The sequence below is a fragment of the Eutrigla gurnardus genome (genome assembly GCF_963514095.1).
Source record: "Eutrigla gurnardus genome assembly, chromosome: 8".
NCBI classification, from domain to species: Eukaryota; Metazoa; Chordata; class Actinopteri; order Perciformes; family Triglidae; genus Eutrigla; species Eutrigla gurnardus.
This window is the reverse complement of record NC_139922.1, coordinates 4,791,490-4,808,959: the sequence shown is the minus strand read 5'-3', so window position 1 is coordinate 4,808,959 and position 17,470 is coordinate 4,791,490.

The window sequence follows — 17,470 nt, the reverse complement described above, 5'->3', positions numbered from 1 at the left end:
CAATTAATACTTTCATTAGCGAGTCAGGCTGTGTAAATTCAGTTACTCACGCCACCCACACACACTCATCTTCAACTACTGTGCCGTTTGTACTCTCTGTTCTTTTATTTGTCCTCGTTGCTTCTTCAACTTTGGTTCAGGGACTTACCCAAGGCTAAGCATTGATCCCTGTTGCTCTTAATTCTTAATTCCTGCGTCCTGGTTCAGACGACGTGATATTTGTGTCACACAGCCTCCAGTCTATGTGAAAATTATCCTACGTCTCACATGATTTATTATCCCAGTAGACATTGTTAACATGAGTTCATGGTCTTAAGCCTTCTTCCACACAGCATGATGTTCATTACGTAGTCCCCTTTAGAGGGCTGCAGGGTCTGCTTTAGGGCGTGGCTACCTTCTTATTGACAGGTGGATACCACGGTGTCGCTACCGCACCGTCGCTACCGTCGCTATCATCGCTACCGTCGCTACCACTCTACCAATGCAATACGCTATCTCTCTCTCTCTCTCTCTATCTCTCTCTCTGTCTCGCTCTCTCTGAAATCCAATCCAGACAACACCGACACTGTGCTCTTGTTTGACGCTTATTGATAGTATTTTTAAGGCTGCTGACTCTTGATTAATGAAATTGACTAAAATTTGCATCTCTACTGTTACTAACTCGACTCCTCCTGGGATTACTCCTGGGAGTCGCTGTGCTTTCTTGTCCGCTGAGGTCCTGACCGACGTCGACTGCTAACTGGCCTGATGATGAAGCAATATATTGTGGCTCTACCTGCTGCTGTGATGCTGCTCATTACTGACGGCTTTCTCTTCTACGGGCACGACCTGATGGAGATAGATCCATCTAAACATGACTGCGCCTGCCGCCATGGACGACTACGGTTAATACTGCTACTACTGCTAATATTACTTCTGTTAATATTACGATGACTGCTAAGTATACTTATGTTAATATTACTACTACTGCTAACATTACAACTACTGCTAACATTACTACTACTGCTAATATTACTACTACTGCTAATATTATTTCTGTTAATATTACTATGACTGCCAATATTACTTCTGCTAATATTACTACTACGGCTAACATTACTACTACTGATAATATTACTATTAGGCCTACTGCTAACATTACTACTACTGATAATATTACTATTACTGCTAACATTACTACTATTGCTAATATTCTGCTAACATTACTACTACTGCTAATATTACTTCTGTTAATATTACTATGACTGCTAATATTACTTCTGTTAATATTACTACTACTGCTAACATTACAACTACTGCTAACATTACTACTACTGCTAATATTATTTCTGTTATAATATTACTATGAGTGCTAATATTACTTCTGTTAATATTACTACTACTGCCAACATTACAACTACAGCTAACATTACTACTACTGCTAATACTACTACCAACACCAGATGCAGATGGAACCCAAGATCCTGGTCTACTCCAGATTTCTGCCTCAAAGTCTGTTACGGCAGTTTTCCTCGCCACTATGTGGCGCTGTAACATTGCTGCTGGTGATGTTGGGACTTTGAAGATTATAAATATTTTTGCATATTTGCATTTTTTTGTAATCTTGTAAACAATTCTCAAAAGTTTATTGAAAATGTATTATGTGTCATTATAATATTATTAAAATCATATATTGTGCATCATTTAGATTATATGTTTAACAATGTTTAATTTATTGCATTAAAGTGGTGATTAGTGGGCATATAATTCCTCCCTTTCTGAATTCATAGCACCAACATTGTTCACATTGTGCAGAGCGCTCTGTGCTCCTGTTGTTCAAAATGATGGAACGTTCGTGGAAGGCAAAACACCCTGCAGCAGTTGTCATCTACAGCTGTACTGTCGAGGAATATTGTGATATTAATTTGTTTTATATCTTAATTCTGCCAACACTGCAGCTGTACCAAAACCAAATTCCACCACCTCTTGGCGTGTGGCCATCAAAGCCAAAGTGACTCACAGTGACACCTGACTTAAAGGAAAACACCACCGCATTTCCATACTGAACTATGTTCTGCTCTGATCTTAGACGAGGTGATACATACCTCCCTCTCCTCTGTGCGTGCACTCAATGGCTCTTGCGCGCACTCCACGCGGCGCTAATTTGCTAGCATGTAGCTTGTCCCAGTATATTCCTTAGGATCCAAAGGGGGGTGAAGTTAGAAGCGACCAAGCACTTCCACGTTGTCCCTATTTAAATACGGTTACGTGAGTAGTTACACGACCCAAGTTTGGTTACACAAAATGAAACATGCCAATTTTTCTAAGCGGATAACAAGGATAACTATATAGTATGGCGGAATAACAACTGGAAGCACTTCGACGTCGGCGCAGTAATATCATCACTCAAAACATGACGGGACTATATACCTTCTGCTTGTTTTCACAACCCTGTACGATGCACGTTATAACCATGATGTTTGATTGTTCACAAACTATCTTACTACAACCTGATGCTTCCTCAACTGTGCACAAACTACTACAGGTAGTGCAGGCGACGGCGTGCAGGTCACGTAGGTTCTATTGACGGAAGTAAGAGGGGGAGCGGAGTGATGATATTACTGCGCCGACGTCGAAGTGCTTCCAGTTGTTATTCCGCCATACTATATAGTTATCCTTGTTATCCGCTTAGAAAAATCGGCATGTTTCATTTTGTGTAACCAAACTTGGGTCGTGTAACTACTCACGTAACCGTATTTAAATAGGGACAACGTGGAAGTGCTTGGTCACTTCTAACTTCACCCCCCTTTGGATCCTAAGGACAAGCTACATGCTAGCAAATTAGCGCTGCGCGGAGTGCGCGCAAGAGCCATTGAGTGCACGCACAGAGGAGAGGGAGGTATGTATCACCTCGTCTAAGATCAGAGCAAAACATAGTTCAGTATGGAAATGCGGTGGTGTTTTCCTTTAAGTAAGGCGTCGCCTGCAAAAAAACATTACCTTCCTCTGGTGAGACATGTCTCTTGCCTCCTTTATTTGTAGTGTTGTTTATATGAGCATAAAAGTTGAAATATTCTCAACTTTTCAGCGGCAGGCACGGAGACACACCGCTCTCAGTGTTACCCTTGGCCTGGGCAGCCAATCAAATGGACCAAGAGCCGGTTTTGAGTACTTAACCACTTCCTTCCTGTTTTGGTGGCAGTTGATGTGGTTGCAACGGACAATGAAAGGTTGATAGTAGTGTTTTCTGTCCCCCGCTGCGAGTCCTCTGGGAAGCAGCGGCTCATCCACGGTCATGGGCTGTTGGGGGCTCAGCTATCGTCGTGCATTCTGTGTAAACCTACAACTAAAAAGATGTGTTTAATACATTATTATTTTTGTCACGGAAGCTATTTAAGTCTTTTATTTGCTATTTTGTGGGAAACCATAAATATGTATTTGTTAGCTGTTTTAATATGAATGGAAGTTGATCACAATACTTTCCTATAACAGCTCATCTGTGAGCTGTTGCTATTCTCGCAATATTAAAATTAAATTACATTGTGTATTGTTGACACAGTAAATATAATTGAACTAGCTATCCATGTGAACACACCATTCACATGCACACAAAGTCGCTGCCTGCAAAGAGTGAACTTCCCAACTGTTGGTCTGTAAAGGTCTTGTAGTTGTTGATATGCTGACCTCAGTGCTGTCCAGGAATAGCTACCTGGGCAGGACCCCTAGAGCCACATTCTAATAACCAGCATGGGGATCGCTAGGACACCCAGCAGACGTACCGCCTGTCCACCTCTCTCTCTCTCTCTCTCTCTCTCTCTCTCTCTCTCTCTCTCTCTCTCTCTCTCTCTCTCTTTATAACAAGCTCAAATTTCCCTCATGCAAAAACTCCCTGTAGTCAAAAACAGCTTTGGACAGCAAACCTGAACAGCTCAGGGCTGCAAGGACACGCTACCCAAAACTCGATGCATTTATTAATAGACAGTGAGTTTGTCTGTGTGTGCACTATATACCTGCCTGTACATAAACTGCTTACAATTCTGGGAGGATTGTAGATAGAACGTACAGATATGATTACACAAGATAACAAATGACATTTCACTTTTTTTGCAGTAAATTGACAAAAAAAAAGTCTCTCTCCACACACACACACACACACACACACACACACACACACACACACACACAATGTGTCCTCTCTATTGCACATGTGCACTAGTACACACACCTGAGTGGACTGCCCTAGTGCCACGGAGGCCCACTTAGTGGTTGTGTGGATTTGATGAGAAGGGCCTTTTGCTTTATTTAGTGAAGTGCTGCCTAATATGATTATGGTCAGCATGCTCCTATTCTCTCTGATACTGGAGAACACACCAGGAGCTATTAATCAAGTCCCCGATGACCGAGCCTTTTCCTGGAGAGAGAGACCGGAACCTTAAAACATCACAAGGCAAGTATCTCTGGGAAATCTGACATTTGTAGGCAGAAAGTCCTTTAAAAAGGAACTAAACCACTTTGTGAAAACCAAATATCTCTTGGTAAGCATCTCTGAAGAAGGACTTGTCCCACGTAAGACATTACTGGGCAGCTCCTACAGTGATTGGCTGCTTCACCCGCGTGGCGTAAAGGAGGGATACCGACAGAGCTTCCTTCCTGCTGCTGTCAGACTTCATAATAAACACTGAAGCCCCAAAATCGCTCCGACAAATAACATTATCAAAATCCTGTGCAACTCAACATTTCATTTATGTGCAATAATGTCAACTCAATCACTGTCTATGATTATATATATATGTATGTATGTATATATATATACAGTATATATATATATATATATATATCCTTTATATTGTGATTTAAGGAACTCTCTTTTTGAATCAATTCAGTTTAAAAATCCTGATATATTTTGGAAATATGAAGGGGAGATTCTGTGTTGGTTGTTTGAAAATTATTTTTTTGCTTTGGCAAAATTTATAGAAAAGGCCTGGTATCTGCGGCAAAGTATTCTGTATCCTATATGACAATCCATTAGTATTTGTATCCATATTTTTAATGGTTTAGTTATGTTATGATGTGTTCTGTATTGTCTCACGTGGCTATCGTGGATGTAACTGTGAAATGATTATTTGATGAATATGATTAGTGTCTAATAAGCCGGGCACCAACTATGGTATTTGACACTTAAATAAACCAATCAATCAATCGATCAATCAATCAATAAAATAAAATAAAAAAATATATATATATATAAATGTTCCTGTTTATTTATTTATTATATGTTTACTGTTACTTATTTATTTATTATATTTGTTGTGTTTGGCCTCTTGTTGTGTGTAGAACTTCCCTCTGCCTGTGAATTTGTGATCTAAATATTGAGTGCAAAGTATTTGAATTCTAGATATTGTATCATAGATATACATAGCCACTGCTCTCTAATGGTTGAAACCCAGCTGTTGTGATTGAATTTACTGATTTGGAGCCAGGTGGAGACAGTTTTAGTCACCACCGTCACCACCGAACCTACGCTGACACGGGGGGATGCACATTCAATACTTTTTATTCACCTTCTTCTGGGCATTCTTGAATTTGCAAGCACTTTAGCCAAATCTCTGGGGTGTAGTTATTCTTTAAGGAGACGCACTTGACTTCTTCAGGCGTAACAAATAATCCAGTCTGCGTTCAGGCATAACTGATCATCTGTCATTGTTCCGCAGAGGTCACATTTAATAGGATGCTGGCAGTCAGCAGGCTTGATGAGGGACGAGCATTAAGCATTGAGAAGTGGTTCCAAAGCTCTGCAGCTCTGTGGTACGTCACAACACACACACTATACATATTGCATAGACACACAGGATAGGTTTACAAGTGTGAGGCTTATCAAAGCACTCTCAGGTCTGATATAATGTGGATCATAAACAGAGCACCCGCTCAAACATAAGACGGTCGTAATGTAGCAGCGGTAAGTAGCGCTACGGGTGTCACCGAGAGCAAACACAATTCATTCTGAGTGATTGCTCCACAAAAACAATGATTATTTTCACCACTTAGAGGAGAGCAGGACACTGATATCTGTACACCAGTGTGAAGCATTAAAGCAGATAAAGATGTTCTCAAGTAACAAAAACACAGCAAAAACAAGGAAAAATGATGTTTTAACCATCAGGAGTATTGTAAAGTGAAATGTAAAGTAATGTAAAGTATCTATTGGTGATGAAACATTGTCACATCTTGCCCATTGATTTCCACATAACAGGCTGGCAACACTTTAAACTGAGAGTTTAGAAGAATCCGATACTGACTTCCTCTTGTGTGCCACCCGTTACACCAGCTTATTATTTGCAGGAGTATATATATACATGAAATGTCTTTTTAATGTCTTTTCTCTCCCAGATGTTTTGCCCTAACACAGCACACGTTGCTGCCCTGTGAGCGAATACACTGTTGGCCTATAAATATACAGTAGCAGTGGATCAGAACATCCAGTCCAAAGAAGCTGCTGTGACTTGACTGCAGTTCCTCAGCCCATAGACGCAGTGCAGGGAGCTGTCACAGCTACCAATCAGAATGTCCACACTGCCCCCTCCTGGTAACTTTCTGAACAGCCGCTCCTGCACAGGGCAATAGCTCACCATTCACCCTGCTGTTGTCTTCAGGGGCAGAAATGATCCTTTGATAAGGTAAACAGCAGTAAAAACAGTTTTCCAGTATGGCACAGTGGACATCCTGGGAATCTACATTTTGCATTTTAAGGAAGATGGAAATGTCCGTAAACTTAAAGGAAAAGGATTTGATCATTTTCTGTCAGGATATTATGTTTTTTTTTCACAGTGTACTATTGGGTTATTTTTACCTGGCATTTATAAAATAATAATATACAGATTAAATTACCTAAATAAATGATTTTGAACAGTAAGTATAGGAAAGAACACATGCATCATTGTCTCTACCTCACACCGAATCTGTTCTCGCTGTGAATCTGTCTCACTGCAAAATAGAATTGTGAAGCCATAATGTCAGAAAGGCAACATCAATTAGTATCTCAGTTTGTCTGAAGCCGCACATGTGGAAGTTGGTCAGAAACCCTGATTACCCAGAAGCCCAGGCAGCCTAAGGTTAACTCAACAGGTTGGCAACCTCCGGTTCTGAAAGGTGAAGCCTTAAACTTGCATTCTCTACTGGCTAAGCAGGCGACTCATCAGATTACAAAAATAATGGATGGATCCAGATCCAGTAAGGTTGCTGCTCTGGATGCTGCTCTGCTGCTTGTGTTCGTCAGATCCACCTGTCGCTCCTCAGGAGTCTAAATATGGTCACTTCCTTCACTGGTTGCAAAAATTCCAAGATGCCGACAGCCAAGAAGCTGAATTGGGGCTTCAAAACTGTATTTCTTTTTATTTCCAGGGTAAATAAAGGCAATTTTCACAAGACTTATTATGGCTGCTGTGGACTCAATACATCAATAACAATAAGGCGTTTAGCACTCTGCACTCTGCATCTATCACACAACACAAGCAATTCGTATTGCCAGAAGATGATATGATTTTCTGTTTTTTGTTTTATTCTGGCATATCATGCTTACCGTTAACCGTTAACGCTTTCGAATACAGGGTTAGTGATTTCACCAATATCTTCCTACGTTTTCTTTTAAATTGGTTCCACTAATTGTTCATTAATTCTTAGAATGATGAATCCTCCTTAGTTGAAGGCATGAGCCCGCTGATCCTGATTAGCATATAAATGTCCTGCTAATCCCCATAAAAGGCCTTGAGCCTGCAGGACAGTGTGACCTCACAGAAACTCCACATTAGCGTTCACATTAAGCAGCATCAGTCGTGAATATAATATACCACAAAGAAAGATGCATGGGATGCTAGTCCTCTGAAAGTGTTGAAGTGTTTGTGTAATGTTTATCTATTTTAAAAGACCATAATGTTTGTAAAATAGGCTACAGTGGAAACCTCTTATAGTGATCATTTGTCTGAGTCAAATGGATAGCTATAAGCAGATGCTTATTATAACTTTTCTCTCTTTCTCATGGAGATTAAAAACTAATAGAAATGTGTATGTTTATTATATGAATATAAAGTAATGAAATGGACAGCTTCACTATTTACTATTTATTTATGTCAGACTCTAGCCTAAGCATTGTGATCCACTGTAATGAAAGTATTTATTGAAAATATTACTTTTACACTATTATTAGTGTTATTTAAATACTGTGTTATTGTAATTTTACTGTGAATGTTTTTTTTCTGGATTGTTCTTGTTTTTACTAAACTGTTTGTTATTTTTTGTTGTTGTTGTACAGCACTTTGATGGATTATTATAATAATAATTATTATTATTATTAGTATTATTATTATTATTATAATCACAAATAATAAATCCTTTATTTTACTGTAAAATTGAATAAAATGCAAAAACCAATACTTTTTTTGATCAATCTCTGGCACAAAAATGTCCTTCAGGATTAATACTTATCTTTTATCTTATCTTATGAATGTTTGGTGATTGAGGCCCCATGTTGCTCATCACTGATAATTCCAGTACAGTATAAAAAAAATGAACCCTTGCATTTACATTTTTTTTTTAAAGATTTCCGTTTAATTTTTATTTGATTAAAAAAGTATAAAAAACTTTTTTTTTTTAAACAAACTGGCATTCAAGTATAATTCTGAAAATTAATTTATATTTTCATATTTATGATCAGGAGTGATTTTGGTCAAAAGATGAACTCTATTTTACTTAAAAATAATATTTATATTTAGTATGTTATAGCAGCAGTTCTTTTTCCATCAGCATCAAAATCAATGTAGCTGCTAATTTCTGACATATTACAAATAGTGAAAAAGGGGGATGCATAGAGTTTATGACTTTCATTACACGGAATGTTTAGATTTCTTTATCACCTATATTGTAACGATGACTTGACTTGTCCACAGTGGAATGGTTTCTCTGCAGTTACACATCAACCTCACAAGAGGGCCGCTTGTTTCTTTATGTAAAGCTGAATTCTTGTTTGACCCAAAGCTTTGTTTTTGACCCAACGTGTGTCCACGTCTTCAGTGCCAAAGGTGCCTTCAGATTGAATCGTCCATATGTGTGTTCGGTGCTGGAGATAAAAGAAGCCAATGGTCAGCATAATGACCCAGGTAAAGCTGATGCAGCTGATTGCTCTTGCATAATGCCAGCTAATGATTAGAGGAAGGCTCCACCATCAACACTCAGTATTTAACCATTTGTGAAAACAACTGCTTCCATCATAATGTCTCTTTGGGTTTTTTTTATCTATTTATTCTTCTCTTTCTTGTTGGAACAATGCTGCTAGTTAACACCAACCTAAAGTGTATTGTTGCCTCAGCCTAACTTCCTGTGGAGACACTAGAGGGGAACGCTGAGCATCACACTTCTGACCAGGATGAAGGTTTTAAAGCGTTGGTGTGAGAACACGTTGGACGTGAGGCCAACTGGGACAACTTTGGCCGTGGCAATTTGGTCCGTTACCAGACCCATTTCAGAAGGGGGCGTTATTTGCTTTAGAATTGCAAATATCTGGCTCTTGTGGGATGATGGCGCTGAAGGAATTCATAAAACATTCAAATAAACATTTCCAGTCATTTTGCAGAGTACAATTACACAACAAAATACAGTTATCATCTCACCAGAAGTGCAAAGAACTGCCAGATTGCCAGATTGCTCATGCCTGTAGCTGAGACTTGTCTACTATGTTTGATAGGAAACTGGGTATGATGTTATATAAGATCGTTAAAAGGTGAATTCATAAAGACAACAATGAAAAAAACGTTGGCCTCAGACCTCAGAGGGTTAATCATAACAATCAGACATGCGATCGCAGGTATCCTGTGTGTGTATGCACAAGCATACTTCCGACGAAATGCATTGTGGGAGCTAACAGTGTGTAGTTTGCTGACTGCAACACTGCAACAGCAAACTACACACTGTGAGGAAGGAAATCAGGACAAAAAGAATGTAGAAGAGATGAAAAGTATTAAAGCGCCTTCAGATCAAGTGTTTCTCGATAACACAACGTTAATGACAACATCGACAGTCAACAGTCTTAAGTTGACTGTGTGGGTGTTGTTTGATCAGATAGAAATATTATACCCCATACATATATATATATATATATATATATATATATATATATATATATATGAATAAGAGTGGGAGGCGTCCTGCACTAAAAAGAGCAGGTAAGTCAGTAAAGTACTTACCTGAACATTCCAGCAGGCAGACAGACGAATGTGTGGCGCAGCATTTACTCAAGATAAGAGCGGTGTGATACGACACGAGGCCCCGCCTCTCTGTTTGACTGGCAGCCACTTCAGGACACACAGCTGTGAACCAGTCTTCAGTACAGTTTGAAGCAGGAGATATGATCAACAGCTTCAGACACTTGTGGAGGGTTCTCTGAAAATATTTTACCGTGTATAATCTTTGTGATGGTAGAAACGTGCAGTCTATCCCTTTATACTGCTTCTCAAACACGGAGTAGAGTAGGACTTAATTTCCCAGAATTAGTCTTGTTTAAATTAATACTGTTCATATATTAATTCTGTAATTCATGTATCAATATTGTTTAAAAAATATTCTATGGTCTTTAAAAATGATTAAGGTTTAGTTTTTCCTGTTTAGTAAAACCTATTGTTTATTTCCGGGACAGAGAAGAGCGGCTGTGTTTTTCCTCGGCAGAGAAAGAAGTCAATGTGTAGAGACTCGAACTTAATGTTGGCCCAGATATTGCACTGCCCAGAGAGACCTAATCAGTCAGAGGACTCTTTTCACGTATCTCCGTCGATTGTGCTTGCTTTAAGCGACGGTTATGTTTTTCTCGAGCAGACAGCGTGGGCCCATCACTAGCTCCGGCATTAGCCGGGGACGCTGGCTAACATATGACAGCTTCTGCTCACAATAATATCACATATTTTGCACACATGCTCAATTTGACAAAGTAATCAAAGCCATCCCTCTGTCATTAAAAGGGTTAGTCCATAACATAGATAGTCAATTGGTTGTGTTAAATCTACCCACACTCCATTTTAATGGTAATAATTTTTTGGACGAGGGAAATTCCCTCAAATTAATTTGCATTCATCTTAATAATATACTCTTCCCAATACGATCAAACAGAAACTCCATCCTGCAACTTTTCTCAGAATCAGACGTTAAGAAATTTAGAACCGAATATATCAAGTATCCTGTAAGCCCATTCCAATTATGAGTAATATTTAACCATCCAACGAGCTGCTAAGAAAAAGATTTGGTGTGGATCATAAAAATTGTAACTTTTGTGATACTAAAACTACTGATCACCTGTTTATACTTTGTATGTACTGGGAAGCCTTTTGGGAGATTTACAAGACTGGCACTCAACCAAAATCAAACTTCTCACTCCTCTCACAAGAGAAAACATTGTGTTTGGTGTTATAATGAAGGACATTAAGACTGACTTGATTCTGAACAATATGATACCGATGGCAAAGTTTTTCATCCATACCTCCAGATGGAGGGGAACAAAACCCCTTTTTTCTGTTTTTAAGCGGCACCTTGTAGCCAACCATCTTTGCGCCTTAAAACTAATGAAAGGGAAACCAATGGGTCAATAGCTCTCCTCCAGGCTGACAAGGAGATGAAGGTGTTTGAGGACCCCTAGCAACGAAAAAAGAAGACAGATTCATCACTATTATTATTTTTCTCTCTATTTTATCATTTATTTTGTGAATTTAATTTATTACATTTTAGGTTATCCTCTCTATCCAATGTGCCTGTTATGTATACTGAGAGGTGTTAATGACATGTTTTCTATGTTTATATTGTAAATGAACTTTCTCAATAAAGTCCAAAAAAAAAAAGCTCAGACATTAGCTCTGTTGTGAGTTAGCTCGCTGCAGAGAACGAGCCTGCTTCACAACAGGACACGAGGAACGACATGTGCGGGTCGTGAGGATGGAGCGGACGGCGGACCAGGTGCAGCAGAGAACGAGGACGTGTTGCTGGGAGCCCAGGCTACGGAGTCGTCGGGGCTGTCTGGACATCGCTCTACGGCCTGGCTGGCTAACACCATATTGCATCTGCGACGGGAGGTTTTGTGAGTACTTGACATTGGCACAGGCTCAAGCGAAAGGCGGGACTTTGTTAAAGCAGACTGTGTGAACTGTCCCGGTTTCAAAGTATAACTTCTTGTGACTGGATAAACTTCATGTGGACCAACGCTATGAATGGGCCCCAACAGTTATAGAAAATTATCCAAGCGCTTGGGTTAACTTTTCATTGGTAGCATTATCACTTCTCTTTATTTCTATGTGAACTGTTGTGGCGAGCGATCGCTGACAACTGAGCGTTGTCGATCTAAAATAAAGACAGGTTCAGCAACTGCATAGCTTATTTCTCGCCTAAAATGTTTTCAGAAACACATTTCGGTGAACTATGTTCGTAAAATAAGAGGGAGGTGGGAGGCCGCTAGGGGAGAACGATACGAGAAGGAGGAGCACAGAGGGGAGGGGTGTGTGTGTGGTGGGGATATGCTTTTTTCAAATCTTTGAAATTGTAGACTACAGCTTTAAGTAGCGAGCCTGTTTTGAAAATGTAGAGAGGAAAATAAATACTCAAGTAAAATAGGCTAGACAAAAAAGTATTTCTACTTCATTTCTTCCCTCCTCTGCTGGGTAATGTGGTCGGGAACCGCAACACTAACAATGCATGAATTATGTTTTTGGTGTTTATACCAGTTGTCGGCTGATCCACTTTACGTAAGTGGCCCGGGTGGAGCTAGCCGCTAATATCACGTTGAAGAGAGTCAAGGGCGACAGCTTTTTAGTGAGAGAGAATCACACACAAGTATGACATCACATCCTCTTCTTAAAGCTACAAATAACTAAATAAAACCAAACATGAACACTTAAACATACACCAGCATGATAGGAGCTAACTATTATGACAGGAAGCATCTTTTGGAGAAAAAAAATATATTTTTCTTGTTTGATCCATGTCCCATCCTGTAACATGTGGGTGGTGTTTATGATGTCCAGCTGGCCACCAGGGGGCGAACGAGATGTTTTAGCTGCACTTTTGAGGAGCTGTCAGTCCTCCATCTTTAATAAACCCTTTTACAGCTGGCGTCATCAAAAATATGTTTTGCCCCAGACATCCAGACGAGCAGCAGGAGAGGAGCGTCTCTGGTTGGCATAGTAACGTCAGTCAAAATGGTTGGCGTAGATAATAAAAAGATGCAAGGACAACTACATGTTGTGTTGGTGTTTTCAACAGCTGCCGTCCGCATTTAGCCACCAGTTAGCCCGGTCACTGGTTAAACCCAAACATCGGCGGCGTCTATGACTGTTTGGAGCTCCACTTTAAACCTCAGTAAAGTCAAAGCGTGTTTGCGGTTCTGTACGTGACCTCCGATAATGGACTGGATCATCTGTTGACTTGATGCTCGTAATGTCTATAATGTAATATAACAAATATATATGTACTCACAATATGTGGACACTAAATGTTAGGTTGTATTCAGTGGGCAAAACTTTATTTATATAGCACATTTAAAAGCTTGTAAAAGTTTACAAAGTGCTTTTGACAGCAGAATATACATCTGGTCAAGTACACAAATACAACAAACACATTAACAGGGATAAGGTGAAAAGACAATAAAATATGAATAAATAAATAACATTAAAATAAATAAAAAGTAGAAACGGGTGACATCACATAAAAACAAGTCCATAAAAGTGTGATTTAAAAGAGGACACTGATTCAGCAATTCATGACAAGGTATTTTCATTGTGCAGGAACTTCATTTCTACTTTCGGATACCATACAGGGTTTTCACCACTGCGTGACATTTTATAAAATGTCTGAGGAAAATGTCGATATGACGGCCTCATCTTTCTTTCCTCTGTCTGCTTTGCATTTCCACATGGCCTGTCCACTAGCTTGGTAAATTGTTAGCGACAAGAGAACAACCATCAGTTTCCATATTGAAGCATATCGCGATCACGCCTCCTCACGCTGTTGCCGCAAGCTCAGGAAGAGCAAGAAGCCAAATATCGGAGTGTGCTGAATCAAGAGTGCGTTTATGTTCATGAATTTATGTCATTTGTAACAGAACACAAACATGGTAACTCACACAAATCACTCTCACTGCTACACGTCTGACTGAAAAACAACAAGTGTTGATGACGGCATTTTCACAGAGTGATCACATGCTCATGTGTACATAAATATAAATCAATGATACTGCCCAAAAGCCCTGGAAAGCAACATTGGTCTCTCTCTCTTACACACACACACACACACACACACACACACACACACACACACACACACAGTCTCCATCCACTGCATATTTGCCAGCAGTCTGTGTGACAGCTGGTTGTGTTGTGCGATTGAACCGCGGGTAAATGATCTGTGTAAATTGGCCTTTTATGGGACTGTGGGGGAAGATGTTTCACGCCCTATTTAACTCTTCATCATTGTTTGGTCAAAAAAGGCTCAATCCACAGGAGATTGAGGAGAGTAATGATAAGTAACAGTAATTCAACACACAACAAAACACGCTACAGTGAACTCGGACCAGCCTCTCCCACTATGGGTTTGTCTTCTGACACCACAGATCTGTAGAACAACGTCCTCACACACACTCGGCCTTTGTTGTCGCTACCATGGTTACCGTTGCTACCAGCAGTTAGCTACTAAGATGACTTAAACACTTAGATGTAAAGTTGAACTTGAATTATGAAGCTAACTTTGTTAGCAGCTTCACACCAGAATCCGGATGGATCCAGATGCCATAAGGTTGTTGCATCAGGTCCACCCGTCGCTCCTTCACAGTCCAAATATGGTCACTTCCTTCACTGGTTGAAAAAAGTCCAAGATGGTGACGGTCAAAATGCAGAACCCGAGGCTTCAACAACTCCGTCCACTTCTTATAGTCTATAGTGAATGTACATCTACAATTCTGTTCGTTGACATTTATTTGTGTTAAATCTGGAAGCCATCATGGAAACTAGAGAAATGTATCATTGTTGATAGCAAACAGCAACAACATCTCACTTGATTTATATAAATGCTGATACAGCTCATTAACAGTGGCGGTTTTCATTGTGAGCCTTCTGTGGTCAAATGCATCTATTTTGTTTTTAATGAATATAATGTAAGAAAATTATAGTAAATGTTGGAACATGAGATCATTAAAAGGCAAAATCTCTGAGCCTCTGATACGACTTAGTTTATGCATCTCCATAAATGAATATTCAGTCATTCATTTTTCCATTGATGTGTGTGTTCTCACACAGTAGAATGAACTTCATTCCCACATAAACAAGAAAAAAAAACAGGCCTTACACCAGTTTAACGTCTTCACTTTTGTTGGTTATTACCAGGAATGCATCGTCATTATACTGTTGATAAAGAAGATTCTGATTAACACAAACACATGTGTGTCTGAACAGGGTGAATGTTTTATCAGTTATGGTGAAGCTGTGGGGATGGAGAGACATGTTGCTCACTCAGACTGATTTCTGTTTCCATCATCCAGATTGTCCAATTTGTGCAGTTCTTTGGTTTATGACCCAATACTGTCAAAGAGATTACATTCCCATCAGCCTAGTTGTACTTTCTGTTTAGTGTTACTTTTCATATTGGCAAACACAAATAAACAAAAATTAAATAAATAAAAATGTTAATATGCAAACATGTTAATCTGATTTACTGAATTTGACTACACAATAAAGAACTGTTTATTTCTCATGTATTATACAGTTTTTTTTATTTATTTTAAAGGTATATGTGACAAGAGTAAATGCATGTCAAACTAAACGTGCTCCAACTTAAAACAAGAAACATGAGGTTACAGTGACACTGCAAATAAAGCAAACACTTTGAGTATTTTAAAAGATGTCTGGAGCAGATTTGAATCTTACAAAACCACTGTAAATGCATTTTGATGCAGGTGACTGTAAACACTTCTAGAGATGGTAGATGTACATATATCAAATAATCCCTGTTCCTTTTTTTATGCATTACACCAAGCAAAACACAACTCATTTTCTTTGTTTCATTTTTGGCTCAGAATCATTCCCAGAATTGTATAAAATGATCATGAACACAATTCTATTCCACTGAAGGAGGATAAACAATCATGTCAAAGCATTCCCAGTCCCGTGGGAGTGTAAGTCCTGTTGGCCCTGCATGCTGGCCGTGGACCTGAACCCAGCAGAAGCAGCAGCACCAGCAGCCCAGTTGGCTGACAGGCTGAAATGAAACACACAGATAGGGCAGAGGCAGCCAGGCAGACAGGAGCCAGTCTCTCGTGTGTGCTGGAGATTAGCCTGACTCCTACTTCACATTCCCCATTGAGCAGAGCACCACAGGGGTGTTTCCCCACCCTCCAAGGCCTTTCTTCTGCTCTATGTGCTCCCTGCGTACACTGGAAGTCGACGGAGGCCGAGTTGTAAAGGTGCGTTCACACTAAACACAAAGGGAATGTTCACCTCCACAGCGAGCAGGTTTCATCCCTCATCCTTGAAATCACCACAATTGCTGCTTTGTGGATGTTAGTAAACCAAACTAGGCTATGCTAACATTGTAGCTGCTCCATCAACACTCCAAATAAGGTAATCTAGACATAAATACGGCAGAGACCTTGTTGTTTGGACCACAGACAGTCTCTGGTTTGTCCACATAGTCTGGTCTGGTCTCTGGACTAATGTGAGCTACTATCTAGACCTCTGGGGGACCACAGACACAGGAGACAACATTTATTTCCTCCATTTAGGATTCAAACGACTCTGTGTACGTGAATGATCAGTATTTAAAGTTGTATTGACTTTGTATGCAAAGATCTTTGCTTGATGTTTGGTGTGAACAAGGTTTAAAGTCCAACTGATTCCACAAAACGTATTAAACAAGTTTATGCTGAAATATGACCAAAAATTGAATGTATATTTATATATGAAAATAAAAAAATTATCTGGAAAACAAAATGACACGTTTACTTCAGCTAGTAGCAATCAATTTTAACCATATATATATATATATATATATATATATACAGTAGATGTTTCATCTAATGATTGCTCAACACATGTTTGTATTTCCATACGGCACAAAATAATCTCTGGGTGGTGTGTGCATCTGGCATACTTGTGACAATATTTATAGACATATGCATACATAGTCATAGGGTGTCTGGACCCTGAACCAGGGATTGTGGTTCAGACACCAGTCAGGATTAGAGAGGAGAGATCTGCTGTGAGGATGGCTACTATCTGAGCGTCGCTGTCTCACTGTCTGCTCCTGTCTCACTGCCTGCTCCTGTTAACCTTCTCCTACCATCACCAGCCCTGTCACAGCTATTTCTACGGCTCTTTGCTAACTGCTTATTGTGGTTTGGTGTTGATAACACTGGATGATTGAAGACTGGGAGAGATCTTATCTTGAGTGATCATAGCATCAATTTGCACCCCTGACAAGA